The sequence below is a fragment of the Salmo salar genome, chromosome 11, assembly GCF_965601325.2.
Source record: "Salmo salar chromosome 11, fSalSal1, whole genome shotgun sequence".
NCBI classification, from domain to species: Eukaryota; Metazoa; Chordata; class Actinopteri; order Salmoniformes; family Salmonidae; genus Salmo; species Salmo salar.
This window is the reverse complement of record NC_138301.1, coordinates 110,201,708-110,218,964: the sequence shown is the minus strand read 5'-3', so window position 1 is coordinate 110,218,964 and position 17,257 is coordinate 110,201,708. Positions and strand designations below refer to the sequence as shown.

The following is a 17,257-nucleotide window of genomic DNA, read 5'->3' as shown; positions in this document are numbered from 1 at the left end:
CAAAGGCGGAGGTAGCGGTCCTGCTGCTGGGTTGTTGCCCTCCTATGGCCTCCTCCACGTCTCCTGATGTACTGGCCTGTCTCCTGGTAGCGCCTCCATGCTCTGGACACTACGCTGACAGACACAGCAAACCTTCTTGCAACAGCTTTCATTGATGTGCCATCCTGGATGAGCTGCACTACCTGAGCCACTTGTGTGGGTTGTAGACTCCATCTCATGCTACCACTAGAGTGAAAGCACCGTCAGCATTCAAAAGTGACCAAAACATCAGCCAGGAAGCATAGGAACTGAGAAGTGGTCTGTGGTGCCCACCTGCAGAACCGCTCCTTTATTGGGGGTGTCTTGCTAATTGCCTATAATTTGCACCTGTTGTCTATTCCATTTGCACAACAGCATGTGAAATTTATTGTCAATCAGTGTTGCTTCCTAAGTGGACAGTTTGATTTCACAGAAGTGTGATTGACTTGAGTTACATTGTGTTGTGCTACATTGTGTTGTGTTCCCTTTATTTTTTTGAGCAGTGTATATATATATATATATATATATATAAACACATACATACTCCGGAATCTGACAATATATATATATATATATATATATATATATATATATATACATACGCTACCGTTCAAAAGTTTGGGGTCACTTAGAAATGTCCTTGTTTTCCATGTAAACATACATGAAATTAGTTGAAAAATGTATATGAAATATAGTCAAGACATTGACAAGGTTATAAATAATGATTTTTAATTGAAATAATAATTGTGTCCTTCAAACTTTGCTTTCATCAAAGAATCCTCCATTTGCAGCAATTACAGCCTTGCAGACCTTTGGCATTCTAGTTGTCAATTTGTTGAGGTAATCTGAAGAGATTTCACCCCATGCTTCCTGAAGCACCTCCCACAAGTTGGATTGGATTGATGGGCACTTCTTACATACCATACGGACAAGCTGCTCCCACAACAGCTCAATAGGGTTGAGATCCGGTGACTGTGCTGGCCACTCCATTATAGACAGAACACCAGCTGACTGCTTCTTCCCTAAATAGTTATTGCATAGTTTGGAGCTGTGCTTTGGGTCATTGTCCTGTTGTAGGAGGAAATTGGCTCCAATTAAGTGCCGTCCACAGGTTATGGCAAGGCGTTGCAAAATGGAGTGATAGCCTTCCTTCTTCAAGATCCCTTTTACCCTGTACAAATCTCCCACTTTACCACCACCAAAGCACCCCAGACCATCACATTGCCTCTACCATGCTTGACAGATGGCGTCAAGCACTCCTCCAGCATCTTTTCAGTTTTTCTGCATCTCACAGAACACCTCAAACTTAGATTTGTCTGTCCATAACACTTTTTTCCAATCTTCCTCTGTCCAGTGTCTGTGTTCTTTTGCCCATCTTAATCTTTTCTTTTTATTGGCCAGTCTGAGATATGGCTTTTTCTTTGCAACTCTGCCTAGAAGGCCAGCATCCCGGAGTCGCCTCTTCACTGTTGACATTGAGACTGGTGTTTTGCGGGTACTATTTAATGAAGCTGCCAGTTGAGGACTTGTGAGACTAGACACTCTAATGTACTTGTCCTCTTGCTCAGTTGTGCACCGGGGCCTCCCACCCCTCTTTCTATTCTGGTTAGAGCCAGTTTGCACTGTTCTGTGAAGGGAGTAGTACACAGCGATGTCTGAGATCTTCAGTTTCTTGGCAATTTCTCGCATGGAATAGCCTTAATTTCTCAGAACAAGAATAGGCTGACGAGTTTCAGAAGAAAGTTCTTTGTTTCTGGCCATTTTGAGCCTGTAATCAAACCCAGCTACAATAGTCATTTACAACATTAACAATGTCTACGCTGTATTTCGGATCAATTTGATGTTATTTTAATGGACAATTTTTTTTTTGCTTCTCTTTCAAAAAGAAGGACATTTCTAAGTGACCCCAAACTTTTGAACGGTAGTGTACATATACAGTACCCGTCAAAAGTTTGGACGTACCTACTCATTCAAGGGTTTTTCTTTATTTTGACTATTTTCTACATTGTAGAAAAACCGTTCCACAGGTGCATGTTCATTAATTGTTTATGGTTCATTGAACAAGCATGGGAAACAGTGTTAAAAACCTTACAATGAAGATCTGTGAAGTTATTTGGATTTTTACAAATTATCTTTGAAAGACAGGGTCCTGAAAAGGGGACGTTTCTTTTTTTGCTGAGTTTAGTTATTGTCTGACTTAAAGTCATGCATCCCCATTCCAAACAGAGCATGCAGAAATGACGGACAATAAGGCACTTCCGGGTGTCAGTATCACATTGTCCCCCTCCCCAGTAGATCTGGGGGCAATGTGTAGGAGGAAAAGGAACTCACGTTTCACGCTTAGTTCCCCTGTCCTCTTTTCTTCATTAACCTTGCAGGACTGTGATGCAGGATTCCATGTGGGCTCACATCTAATCAAAATGATTGAGGAATAGACACTTTCACGCTACTGTAATTGGTTGACATTCTGAAATACGTGACGGTGGGCAAGGAGTGTCGAGTATAAAACAACAACTGATATCATGTTCACAGTATCACCAGACATGCTTCCCATCTACACACAGTGGAGGGGGATTGTGACATGAACTTCTGGCATCTCAGATAAAGGTTGCATTCCCAATGGTTGTATGCCACATCATTGACTGTGTCAGACTGGCAGATTGCTATAACATGTGGTTAGCTGATACTTAAAATACCTATCCAGGCGTTGGAATATCTGGCATGTGTCAGCAACCCCCAGGGCAGAGGAACACGCTCATTGTGGTTAGCTGATATGTAAAACACCTATCCAGACCAGGTGTAGTAAGACCTGGCATGTGTCAGCAACCCCCAGGGCAGAGGAACATGCCCATTGTGGTTAGCTGATATGTAAAACACCTATTCAGACCAGGTGTAGTAAGACCTGGCATGCGTCAGCAACCCCCAGGGCAGAGGAACACGCTCATTGTGGTTAGCTGATATGTAAAACACCTATCCAGACCAGGTGTAGTAAGACCTGGCATGTGTCAGCAACCCCCAGGGCAGAGGAACATGCCCATTGTGGTTAGCTGATATGTAAAACACCTATTCAGACCAGGTGTAGTAAGACCTGGCATGCGTCAGCAACCCCCAGGGCAGAGGAACACGCCCATTGTGGTTAGCTGATATGTAAAACACCAATCCAGACCAGGTGTAGTAAGACCTGGCATGCGTCAGCAACGCCTGGGAAGAGAAACGTGCCCAAAACCATTACTTGGAGGTGGAAAATCTGTCACAGTTAGAGTATAGGGGCAGCAGAGTTGAAACGTCTGTGGTTGTTCCACTGGATATCATAAGGTGAATGCACCAATTTGTAAGTCGCTCTGGATAAGACCGTCTGCTAAATGACTTAAATGTAAATGTAAATGTGTGTGAAAGACAATGTGTGGGAGATGATGGCTATTGGTATAACAGCACCTTAGTGATACATCTGTGCACATGATTAAGAGGCTGGACGTGAGCTTGTCTGGAAGTTGGATGTGTGTGGGTGGCATGGACGTAAGTGAATCTGCCTTCCCCAGAGGACTTATCACCTTAATCCAGCACAGCCAGCCAGCTACTGAGAGAGTAGACATATCGATCTTTCCCTCCCACACAGGCTGAAACTTCCACACTGCACTGGCTGAAACGTCCACACTGCACAGGTTGAAACGTCCACACTGCACAGGCTGAAACGTCTACACTGCACTGGCTGAAACGTCCACACTGCACAGGTTGAAACATCCACACTGCACAGGTTGAAACGTCCACACTGCACAGGTTGAAACGTCCACACTGCACTGGTTGAAACGTCCACACTGGTTGAAACGTCCACACTGCACAGGTTGAAACGTCCACACTGGTTGAAACGTCCACACTGCACTGGCTGAAACGTTCACACTGCACAGGTTGATATGTCCACACTGCACAGGTTGAAATGTCCACACTGCACAGGTTGAAACGTCCACACTGCACAGGTTGAAACGTCCACACTGGTTGAAACGTCCACACTGCACTGGCTGAAACGTTCACACTGCACAGTTTGAAATGTCCACACTGCACAGGTTGAAATGTCCACACTGCACAGGCTGAAACGTCCACACTGCACAGGTTGAAACATCCACACTGCACTGGCTGAAACGTCCACACTGCACAGGTTGAAACGTCCACACTGCACAGGTTGAAACGTCCACACTGCACAGGTTGAAACGTCCACACTGCACAGGTTGAAACGTCCACACGCACAGGCTGAAACGTCCACACTGCACAGGCAGAAACGTTCACACTGCACAGGCTGAAACGTTCACACTGCACAGTTTGAAATGTCCACACTGCACAGGTTGAAATGTCCACACTGCACAGGCTGAAACGTCCACACTGCACAGGCTGAAACGTCCACACTGCACTGGCTGAAACGTCCACACTGCACAGGTTGAAACGTCCACACTGGTTGAAATGTCCACACTGCACTGGCTGAAACGTCCACACTGCACAGGTTGATATGTCCACACTGCACAGGCTGAAATGTCCACACTGCACAGGCTGAAACGTCTACACTGCACAGGCTGAAACGTCCACACTGCACAGTTTGAAACGTCCACACTGCACAGGTTGAAACGTCCACACGCACTGGCTGAAACGTCCACACTGCACAGGCAGAAACGTCTACACTGCACAGGCTGAAACGTTCACACTGCACAGTTTGAAATGTCCACACTGCACAGGTTGAAATGTCCACACTGCACAGGCTGAAACGTCCACACTGCACAGGCTGAAACGTCCACACTGCACTGGCTGAAACGTCCACACTGCACAGGTTGAAACGTCCACACTGGTTGAAATGTCCACACTGCACTGGCTGAAACGTCCACACTGCACAGGTTGATATGTCCACACTGCACAGGTTGAAATGTCCACACTGCACAGGCTGAAACGTCCACACTGCACAGGTTGAAACGTCCACACTGCACAGGCTGAAACGTCCACACTGCACAGGTTGAAACGTCCACACTGCACAGGTTGAAACGTCCACACTGCACAGGTTGAAACGTCCACACTGCACAGGTTGAAACGTCCACACACACAGGCTGAAACGTCCACACTGCACAGGCTGAAACGTCCACACGCACAGGCTGAAACGTCCACACTGCACAGGCTGAAACTTCTACACTGCACAGGCTGAAACGTCCACACTGCACAGGCTGAAACGTCCACACTGCACAGGCAGAAACGTCTACACTGCACAGGCTGAAACGTTCACACTGCACAGTTTGAAATGTCCACACTGCACAGGTTGAAATGTCCACACTGCACAGGCTGAAACGTCCACACTGCACAGGCTGAAACGTCCACACTGCACTGGCTGAAACGTCCACACTGCACAGGTTGAAACGTCCACACTGGTTGAAATGTCCACACTGCACTGGCTGAAACGTCCACACTGCACAGGTTGATACGTCCACACTGCACAGGCTGAAATGTCCACACTGCACAGGCTGAAACGTCTACACTGCACAGGCTGAAACGTCCACACTGCACAGGTTGAAACGTCCACACTGCACAGGTTGAAACGTCCACACGCACAGGCTGAAACGTCCACACTGCACAGGCAGAAACGTCTACACTGCACAGGCTGAAACGTTCACACTGCACAGTTTGAAATGTCCACACTGCACAGGTTGAAATGTCCACACTGCACAGGCTGAAACGTCCACACTGCACAGGCTGAAACGTCCACACTGCACTGGCTGAAACGTCCACACTGCACAGGTTGAAACGTCCACACTGGTTGAAATGTCCACACTGCACTGGCTGAAACGTCCACACTGCACAGGTTGATATGTCCACACTGCACAGGTTGAAATGTCCACACTGCACAGGCTGAAACGTCCACACTGCACAGGTTGAAACGTCCACACTGCACAGGCTGAAACGTCCACACTGCACAGGTTGAAACGTCCACACTGCACAGGTTGAAACGTCCACACTGCACAGGTTGAAACGTCCACACTGCACAGGTTGAAACGTCCACACACACAGGCTGAAACGTCCACACTGCACAGGCTGAAACGTCCACACGCACAGGCTGAAACGTCCACACTGCACAGGCTGAAACGTCTACACTGCACAGGCTGAAACGTCCACACTGCACAGGCTGAAATGTCCACACTGCACAGGTTGAAACGTCCACACTGCACAGGTTGAAACGTCCACACGCACAGGCTGAAACGTCCACACTGCACACGCTGAAACTTCTACACTGCACAGGCTGAAACGTCCACACTGCACAGGCTGAAACGTCCACACTGCACAGGCTGAAACGTTCACACTGGTTGAAACGTCCACACTGCACAGGCTGAAACGTCCACACTGGTTGAAACGTCCACACTGCACAGGCTGAAACGTCCACACTGGTTGAAACGTCCACACTGCCAGAAACACTTCCCACTACTTCCCCAGTCTTTGCTGCATTTTCGAACATTCCACAACTCTCCCACTGGGCACACGCTGGTTGAATCAACTTGGAATAGACGTCTGTGCCCAGTGGCTCTAATGTGTGGTTACTTTTTCACACAAACAAAACCAATCTGCTGCCTTATGGCAACATCTACACAGCAATCAATAATAGAGGTGAAAGATGAAACAATATCATGCATGGTTGCCATTGGTAAATTGTCAAATTGATTTTCCATCTCAAAATAAATCATATGACAAGACAGACACTTGAGTTCCAGCTTTAAGGTTGAAATCGAGTCCACTACGAGAGAGCCAATGAGAAACACGGATGTAAACCCTTTCAGTTTTACACTTCTCCAAGGCTTAGTCCCTAATTGTGTTTCCATTCCAGATGACTCATATCAAGACCAAGATCATTTAGTTCATTACACAAATTCTTAGTATAAAAAACATTAAAGCGATTTTGTACATTTTTTATGTGTTTTTAAGGGAAATAATTCAAAATATCTAAATCACTTTTTTTTAAATTAAAATCGCCAAGTATTCAAGAACAGAGTACTTCCATGGCAACAGTTCAATTCCTCCATCCTCAGTGTGTCACGTTCCACCAATCAAACTGGGAGGTGTGGGGCAGTTTAGCAGTGTCCTTTGTATATCCTTAACAAGGGGGGTGTAGACAGACATCTCTCTACGTGTCCTCTTCATCACTTCCTGTCAGGCTGCTGTCAGTGGAACCTACTTCTGAGTCCTCAGAGGTCTCTGGTTCCACCCCTGGGTCATCTGCTACCTTCACCCCTGCTTCCTGGCTCTGAGAGTTGGAGGGCTCTGCTACTCCAACTACTCACTCAGTTTCAGGTTGGGTGGTGTCCTCAGGTCTCTGCTGTTTGCTTGCTAGAGCACCCTCCGTATAGCTTGTAAAAAGGAATCCTTGGTAGCAGTAATCCATCCAGGTAATTTTGTCCAAAATTAGGTTGTAGGTTTGGAATTTTGACCTGGAGTGAATGCCATCCTGTGGAGGGTAGCATCCTGTATATGTCCCTGCCAAAACATCCAAGTTTAGCTAACTCCAAATCTATCCTTTTGTAAAAAAACACGTAGAAAAATGTGAGAGCTCACATGCAGCTGTGTCTCTCTCTTTCTCCCTCTAATGCTCATCCACATTGGTGTTGAGTGGAAATGCCTGGCTCATTGTCTCATCTGTGCAAGAATGGTTCCACCTGATCACGTCTGCCATCCATCCTTGAGGACATGTATTTCCATTGTTAGTGTGGTCAGGCGAATATCTTGTCAAAATAGGCTAATAGATCATATTTGCCCATGTAGATATTTAATGTAGCAGCAGGGGGCAGTAGAGAGCACCAACCCGTTCACCACAAATCAACAAAATAACTGGTGTCAGTGCTCCCATCCCAAATTTTCAGGCACATACTTGTATTTTTCATCTCACATAATACTTTGATGCTGACACAAATACTGATATTTAAAAAATGATTGCAGTCTATGTCATTTATTGTCAGTTTTACACACGTTTACAGACTAGTCTAATTTGTCACACCTTAAGTACAATGAATAGATCAGTAAGGATGAACATCAGGACATCACTCATCAGATATAACTGCATTTTTATGTGTTCCAATGTAAGAAGAAATTAAAAACATAATTCATATTATGACCCAAATCATTTTTGCTTTATCATACTGTGCATATGCTACTCTCTTAGGGAGACTTCCTTGACAAGTGTGTTTATCTCCCATTAAGATTGAGTCAAAGCACAAGCTGCCATGTTACACAGAAGCAAGCTATGTCTGATATTTCAGATTGTACACGCTGACTGCACAAGTTGACGTACAATCTTTGTTTTTCTATTCATTCATTTAGCACAAATTAAAAGGTGTTCCTCCTTGCTGATTTTGAAAGGTGTTAAGGGATGGGTAGCCAATGTCTTGGGTGAGATCCATCTTGCCAAGTGGGCCCCTCGTAGTTCCCCTCCGCTGGGAAAGAGGCGCTCTTGTGAGGAAGAGGAGTGTGGTTGCGTTGGACGCGTGGTAGTGCCAAACAATTCTCATACACGAGGTCTGCCAACCAGGGCGAAACAAGAAGAACATATATTTACACCATAAGCACCTTCTCTCTAATCACTCATGATAATGTCCTAATATGAGTCATAGAATAATGATAAATCAGAATGATTCTTACTTGGAAAAAATGGGATCTCACCCAAGTTAGGTCTTCTGATGGAGACTTATCGTTGACTGGAGTCGGAGAAGGCTGAGGTGCTATCTGTGGCACTGGACTTGATGGACCTCACTGAGGGCATGCGCACCAGAGGGCTAGGCCTGGATTTGGCTCCAACTGTGGCAGTATGGCTCCATTCTGAACAAGACAAGTTATACATTTATAACTTTTTATTTTCACGTCAACATTTATTTTTTTGTATATATTTAATTTAATATGACAATGGTCAAACTGAATAATTTCATTTCTAATTTGGGTGGTAGGAAGGTATATTGATATGTGGTTGTAAATACCAGAGTATTCTTGGAGTCTAAAGCTGCCAAAGCACAAATGGATTCTCCATTGTTTCCTCACATTCTCCTTCATCAGACAGTGGAACAGAAATATAAAGAACCCTGAAACACAGTGGTGAGACTGATGTTAGGTTATACCCTGTTTACCCAATACACTATGACGTAGCCCTTTCCTGTAGTCAAATACAAGCATTTCGCTACACCCGCAATAACATCCGCTAAACACGTGTATGTGACAAATAAAATTTGATTTGATTTGATTAACAAAAGCACCCTCTTTGGCCTCATGGGTGGAATGCCACTTCATCTTGGATCCAGCAGCTGATAATAGGAGAGAGAAGGATTTATGTACGCATCTGAATAACAATATTAATATTTTTCATAATTGCATAATTAAGAAAGATTATTTGGGGGTTTTTGGTCTAGGGGATTTTGGTTCTAGTTTTAATTTTCTATGTTCCGTTTTCCAGGTTTGGCCGAGTATGGTTTCCAATCAGAGGCAGGTGTCTTTTGTTGTCTCTGATTGGAAGCCATACTTAGGCAGCCTGTTTTCCTTTGGGTTTTGTGGGTGGTTATTTTCCGTTATAGTCTGTGAACCTTTACGAAACTGTTTGCTGTCGTTTGTTTTTTCTTTTTTTGCACCTTGGTCTGTCCTTAACGACGCTTGTGACAGTTATAGTTCAGTCTTCTGTGATGTATAGCATATAAAGTGTAATATTGGGACGCAAACTCAAAATTTTATACATTTCAACTCTATATCTGACATCGTATATGTGTGTGAGGTGTATACTTTTGTTTCAAAGTAGATTTGTTTAAGACTACCAAGAATCACTCTGTGTGACCCTGATTTAGCCCACTGCAGTAAAAGGTTAAAGGGATGAACTGGCATCAGGTTATACCCTATACCCTATGACTTAAACAGATGAATGCCTGTTGCTTGGCAGCAGTCACTTACCTTGCAGACCGTTCAGGACACAGAAGACGTAGAGGAGAGGAACCTTGGCTGCCCCCCAGGCGAATAAAGCCACAGTCCAGGTGAGACCCAGCAGGAAGGTGAGACTGGACACCCCCTTCAGGTCCTGCAGAAGGAGTCCGCTGTGGATGCCGGCTGGCTGATTGACCCGCATGTGGCGGATCTGGACCAGGACCACAACGAAGGTAACCATGTTGCACAGCAGCACCAGCAGAATGTAGCCCACCACAGACACATAGAAAGCCACTTCATCTTGGATCTAGCAGCTGATAATAGGAGAGAGTAGGATTTATGTACGCATCTGAATAACAACCTCAGTCCAGAATCTACAAAACACAGATATACTATACAGACACTAATACCACACAATGGTCATCCATCATCTACATGTAGCTCAATTTAACTGTATAAAGTTTTGACTTGAGTTGACATTGAGAGTGTCAGATACATGTCATTCAGTGTCATAAAAAAAAGTGCTGATCATCTAATGACCAGGAACGATAAACTACCGCTGGATGAATCTAATACCCACAATGCCTCGGAGTTATCCAGTGGTTCCATGGACTCACTGCCGAGGGAACTGCCATAAGAATTCCTACCCTCTCTTCACAACCAGAACAAGGCAACACATAACCAGAGGGATTCCTGCAAGAGGGTAGGAAGATGGAGAAGGAGAAGAGGTGATATGGTTCAATTTATAAAAGTAACGGGGAATACTCATAACTAGTAAAAACAATATATATAAAAAATTTGACTGATGTTCTAAATGAACTGAGAGGTTGACTCACCCCATCCCAGGGCGCAGAGCTTTAGAATGTAGGAGGGTACATAAACATTGAAGACTTTGACCAAGGCAAAGTACATGTGCACAGCCTCCAGGCCCATCCAGGTGAAAGAGGCCAGCAGGAAGTAGTGCAGTGTGGAAGCCACCGCCACACAGAGCCCACAGTTGCCAAAGGAAGAGAGCCAGGAGTTGACCAGGAAAACCATGTTGAGCTCCAGCAGCGCCAGAGACAAGTTGATGAGGATCTTGGATGGATAGTCTCTGCGGAGCTTCCTGTGAGGGAAGATGGGGGGGATGTGAGACAGAGAGAAAGTAGAGAGGGCAAGAATCAAGTAGATTGTATAAAGTGTATGAAAAAAGGAGGAGGCTGTGGAAAGAATAAGTTACTTTACAAAAGACGAAAAGATGATAGTGTGAAAACAGGAAGACGGTAACACTAAAAAACGGAAGGTGCCGGGTGTACAGTATTTAACTGGATTGATTCATACTCAGACGCTGTGCATGTCAACACAGTGATTCCCAGGAAGAGAGAGGATACACCACAGCCAAGATAAGTTATGATGGTCAGAATTTCCTCATTTGGTATGTCGATTGGTGTCCTGGATACGTCCTACAATACAAGTGAGGACAGTGGGGTAGAGAATGACATCATAGTGACAACAAAGCTTCTGTAAAGTTTTGTAAGGTGACTGGCCTTTACCAGAAGTACTCCAAAATGAGTGAGGTGGTCACACAGGCATGTGCTATAGTAAGCACGGGTGTTGTGCTTCCTGCATCCATGCCGTTCCCATCCTCCCTTTCCATCTGTAGTAATATAAACAAAATACTCCATCTACCTCTGATATAACACACATACAAATCAACTCGAAGTATACTCTTTCAAAAATGTTCTGATTTGATTTGTTTGATAATTATTCAGTGATTTATAATGGGACCCACCATTTTGATTGAAGTCCCAGTAGACACACTGCACCTCCTTACCAAGCTTCAAGAGAAAATATAATTGGATCAGGCAGTAAAATATGGGTTTGATTGATCATTTTACAAGTGGTTGTTCAATTGATTTATTGTCACCCTTACGAAAATGGATTGCAGTTAGAGTGCAGTATAACTGTTGTCGTGTCTTTAGTATCCTTAATGTGAAGATTGTTATTTTATCAAATCAATTCTCTGTGTAATTATTATTACTACGTGATTGTAAGGGCTGTCTTCAGGAATGGACCAAAATGCAGCGGAGTTAGTATTCATCTTTCAATTTAATTAGAAAGAACACTATAACAAACAAAACAAGGAAACTGACAGCCAACAGTCCTGTCAGGTGCAAACACACTAAACAAGAAACAATTACCCACAAACCCCAGTGACAAACAACTCCTACATATGTGACTCCCAATCAGGAACAACGATTCCCAGCTGTTCCTGATCAGGAGTCACAAGACACACACCAGACTGCCACGTCCTGACCCCCAAACTACTACACCAGCTCCACTTGCTGGTCAGGACGTGACAGTGATTAAACTAATCATGTAAACTTTAATTAACTAGGAAGTCGGCGCACCATGGGAATTTTTTTTATAGAGTCTCTATTTCCCGAATCGACTCTTCAGATATTTTCATCTTATCAATTAGTCTTCCATAAATGATTATTAATTGTTACCTCATTAATCTCATTCCAAACGTCGTAAAATTCTTGGTTATCTGCACGAACCCTAGTTTCCATAATGAATCAGCAATATACAAATTGGCTTAATTATTTATTTACTAAATAACTAAATAATCACACAGAATTACAAACATACATACAACAGGATAGATTATACATTGATTACTAATCATGCCATGAAAAGTCCCTAGTGGACTAACCCGAAATGACAGCTGGTTACACAAAGGGTGGAGGAAGAAAGAGCGGGGGGAGGAGAGACAAAGGAATGAGTCTGTATCGTATCTTGAGAAGCTATGCTCATGTAAATACAAGAGATCGCCATTGTCCTTTGTAAAATCTTTCTGGTCGTAGTGTTGATTAGAGTGGATACAATGGAGTACCCTGTAGTTCTTAGAGGATTGTCTGTGTCCTCGTCCTAGGCCACGTACGTTCTCAGCTGCAGACTGATAACCGTGACGACTAGGATTTAATCACTTATTTTATGTAGTGATCGATAGTTCAGAGTTCATACCATTTTGCCATATTGAGGCTGAGCTGTATTTTGGCTGGTGTAGTAGAAAATTAACCATTTCAACATGGGGCTCGTGACCTCCACGTTATCTGGTCTCATGTAAATTTAATGAGGTAGTATTGTAGTTCAAACATTTGCAACCTCAGTTTACACCGTGGTTTGCGTGGTCTTAACCATTCGAAACATCAGGCTTACCGTGGGTCTCTTTGGCATGAAATGTAAATTTCGGACGACATATGGACAGTAAAGTTGTGTTCTAAATGGACGTAGCAGAACTATTGAGGAACTCACCAGGAGTGACATCAATGTTGTCTAGTTCTGGAAAGGTCTCAACCACGAACGGGCACTGGTGCAGATTTTATGTGATACATACCTGTATGCCTTTCTCAAAAGCTGGAAGGTCAGAACAGACATCTCAGCAGGTAGAGTGCCATGCAGCTGAAAGTGTCAGAGAACAGGCAGAATAATTAGTAACCTGGATTAATCAGGAAGACAAGCATTTGAATGAAGAAATGCTGTCCTATCAGCACACATACCCAGTTACTGATGGTCTGTCCCGGATCGTCACAGGACCCAATAAGGGTCACGCTCGCATCAACCTCAAAATATATGTCTGTAATGAAAGACAGTTTACGCCTCATGTCCACCAGATGCATGGAACTCGTTGCGTTCCGGTGGAAGTCATTCATTGTCAGTGGAGCAGCTCTACATTGGGGGTGAGGCACTAGGCTGCCGTGCATTCTGTGTACCGCACAAGTTCAATATTTTCAACTCTTGTTTTGCTTTACTGTGCTGTGGTACAAACTATAGTACAGACACACAGACTCCAACTAGCTAGCTTTTAGCTAGTTGAAAAGCGAAGCACATGTGCATCCAGTACGTAAAATCCGTCTAGACGTGGTAAAATAAAAGGTATATACATCTGGTGGACGGGAGACATTTTAAAACCACTATATTTCAAGTCAAAAATCGTATCACATGCAGTAATTAGTTTGGTTGTGGATGGAAGAAGGGATGGTTTCCAGAAACAGATGAGGAACACACTAACCTGAGAGTTTGCCACCAGTCGTGACACTAAGGTCTGTGGTTGTGTCAGAAGAGGCTTCAGTGACTATGTCAATGGGAGGAATGTGTGTGGCTCCTGGGAAGTCCTCTGTGGAAAAAGACAATCACTCTCCACATAGACCTGTATTGGTTCTCCTCATCACAGTGGAACCATAGACCATTGACATCACACGTCTAGATCATCTATAAGACCAGGAGTTTGTCCTCCTGACCAGGAGGAAAAACTCAGGGCCCTAATCACTTAGTAACCTTTCCTCTTTAGTCGTTATTTTCTCTCCAAAGGTGGGATTTCTTTTGAAATGCTTTGTGTCTTACCTACAGCGTTCACTTGGATGCTGTGGGGGTCAGCCATTAGTGTGAGATATCCAGAGTTGTGATGGGTGTTCAGCAAAAGAGAGACCTGTTTCTGCACTGTACTGACATCAGAGCTGGGGATCACGTTGAGGTGGACCAGGCAGTCTCAGCTGTGTGGTGATACAACAATGGTTAAACAACAACAAGCACAAGTCCTGTTAGTCCCAAACATATAGCTTCAATCAGCTCCTGGAAATGTGAGGTAGTGAGTATATTTCTTTGTAAATGTTTTGCCAATTGTAGTAGTGTCATAGAGACCATTTTCAAAAAGTGAAACTTGTGAATAACACCAGAATAAAGTATTTCTTACTTGTTAACATTGAATTCAGCCCACAATTTTGGTTTGTCCTGGGGAATTCAAATCGGAATACATGCTATCATCTGTGCTCAAAAAGGTGCACTGATCATCATCAGAATAAATGTTTAACTTTGTAACTATCACGTTATTGTTGTTACTGTATATTGTAGTATCATCATTCCATCGAGTTCAACACTTACCTGGACCTCTTCCTCGTATGTCTCACCAACACTGTCAAGCGTGTGATATGGCCTGCATTAGAGATTACAAATGAGAAGAAGAGATGGTTAACTTATATTGCATACATAAATCCATGATAAACCTGTAATAAATGTGTAATAAATGTGTAAACCCGGTTGACACAGACACAGAGACTCTGTACAAGTAATATTTGTTGGAAGGTAATATTTGTTGGATGGTAATATTTGTTGGAAGGTAATATTTGTTGGATGGTAATATTTGTTGGATGGTAATATTTGTTGGAAGGTAATATTTGTTGGATGGTAATATTTGTTGGAAGGTAATATTTGTTGGATGGTAATATTTGTTGGATAGTAATATTTGTTCGATAGTAATAATTGTTGGAAGGTAATATTTGTTGGATAGTAATATTTGTTGGAAGGTAATATTTGTTGGATGGTAATATTTGTCGGATAGTAATATTTGTTGGATGGTAATATTTGTTGGAAGGTAATATTTGTTGGATGGTAATATTTGTTGGATAGTAATATTTGTTGGATGGTAATATTTGTTGGATGGTAATATTTGTTGGAAGGTAATATTTGTTGGATAGTAATATTTGTTGGAAGGTAATATTTGTTGGATGGTAATATTTGTCTGAGCTGCAAGTAGATAAAGGTAATGGATCCATCAAAATAGAGAACATTACATATGGAGAGTAATATTGGAATCATTCTAAACACTGTGCAACAGGAAGTGAAATGTGACCCAGTAGCTTACCCATTGATGTGCGAGGTCTCTGGCTTTGTATTTATCTGTACTGTTTCCATCGTAGCGGATGATGGCAATCTTGACTTTAACTTCAAACAGAGACCAGGCTGACAGAAATTATGAAAATTATGTAATAGATCAGAAGCAATGTATAAGATACAAAACATAGCTTTGGTGTTTAGACCATATACCTTCTGATTTGTGACTACTTATCATCTACATATCTACTGAATCTAACGACCTGAAAGTAACTGCAGAGAGCTTTGAGATGGATGTTTAACACATGTTTAATGATGCACCCTGTGTTTGCACCATTGGATACGAGATCAATATTTGAACTTGGGTCCAGATACATAACAGGAACAGCAGAGGACACCGGAGAAATACAAAATGGCTGCTCATAGCTGACACCAATCAGTTTTTCCATAGAGAATTACATTCAAAATAAATGTACAGACAATCAAAATCTATATCAAATATAAATGGTCTCCTGGCTCACCACACTGTAGACGGGAGTCTGGGACTGGAGGACACCTCAGGGTAAGCCAGTCGACAGAATCCGAGCGCACCTCATCCCCTCTGTGCAGCTCAGGTCAGACACCTGTTCAGGGGTCCCCACATGTCCCCACATGCGGAACAGAGACAGACGTCCAGGGTGAGCGTCCCGTGCGCGGCCAGCCTGCAGCAGGAGGGGGACAGGGGGGATTCCTTAGCATGGGCTGTAACATCCACACTGGTCCCATTGACGTAGAGGGCTGGCTGGTGAGATGCCCCAGACCAGGTTATACAGATGTAGGTCCAGTGGCTCAGGGGGAGGTGGAGGGGGGCTGACCACCTCATCCCAAACAGCCAGGTGTGGACCAGGCCCTCCTGACCCGCCAGGCCCAGCTCAGCCTGCAGCCCGTCAGGGTGGCGGTACATGAAGGCTGTCCAGGCCGGTGTATTCATGTGCTGTTTGAGGTGGACACACACACTGAGCTCCTCCAGGGCAGGGATTGAGAGGTCAGGACTCAGCTGCCAGTAGCTGCAATCCCCTGTAAAGTCAGCCATCTTCCCCCACAAGCTCACGCTGGAACACTCTGGTGTACATAGGGCACACGGACCACTGTCAGCAGGCACTTTTTATTTTCTCAATCGTTGTTGGTCGTACTTATCTTCCATATCTCCATTCATATCTTCACTCTCTTCCAGATACAGTATTTCTCCCCGAAAATTGGCAGCATATGGCTTGTTATTGATCAGTTGTGTGTGTAATTGAGTGTGAGTGTGAGTGCAGTGCAGTGCTGTGGCCAGCTGTTTACCTGGGTCCTGGGGAGAGGCACAGCTTAGTAGAGACACACTGGGAAGGAGATGGAAGAGTTTCTTACAGAAGTTCATCACAGCTCTGAAATAAACATCAATAACAGTAAGACCTGCACTCAAACTTTTACTCTGGTGTTTTATATACATCTTTGAAATGTAATATTTGAAGATCGTATTTTGTAGGGCAAAAAGTTATTCTGTGTAAACCCTATCAATCATTGTACACGCTTTACATTTGGACAAACACTTTCCAAAGGACAGTTTTCTAAGCAGCTATTAACCAGCACAATACAGTATCTGAGAGAATATAGCAACTCTATTGCACTTTGTTATGTGTTCGCATATTGACTTTTGGTT

The 17,257-nt window shown here is 43.7% G+C and overlaps 1 pseudogene; it reads right to left on the bottom strand.

Moving 5' to 3' along the window:
* Positions 1-7,159: 7,159 nt before the first annotated feature.
* On the bottom strand, positions 7,160-16,648 carry LOC123725261 (adhesion G-protein coupled receptor G2-like; annotated as a pseudogene).
* Between the last annotated feature and the right edge of the window lie 609 nt (positions 16,649-17,257).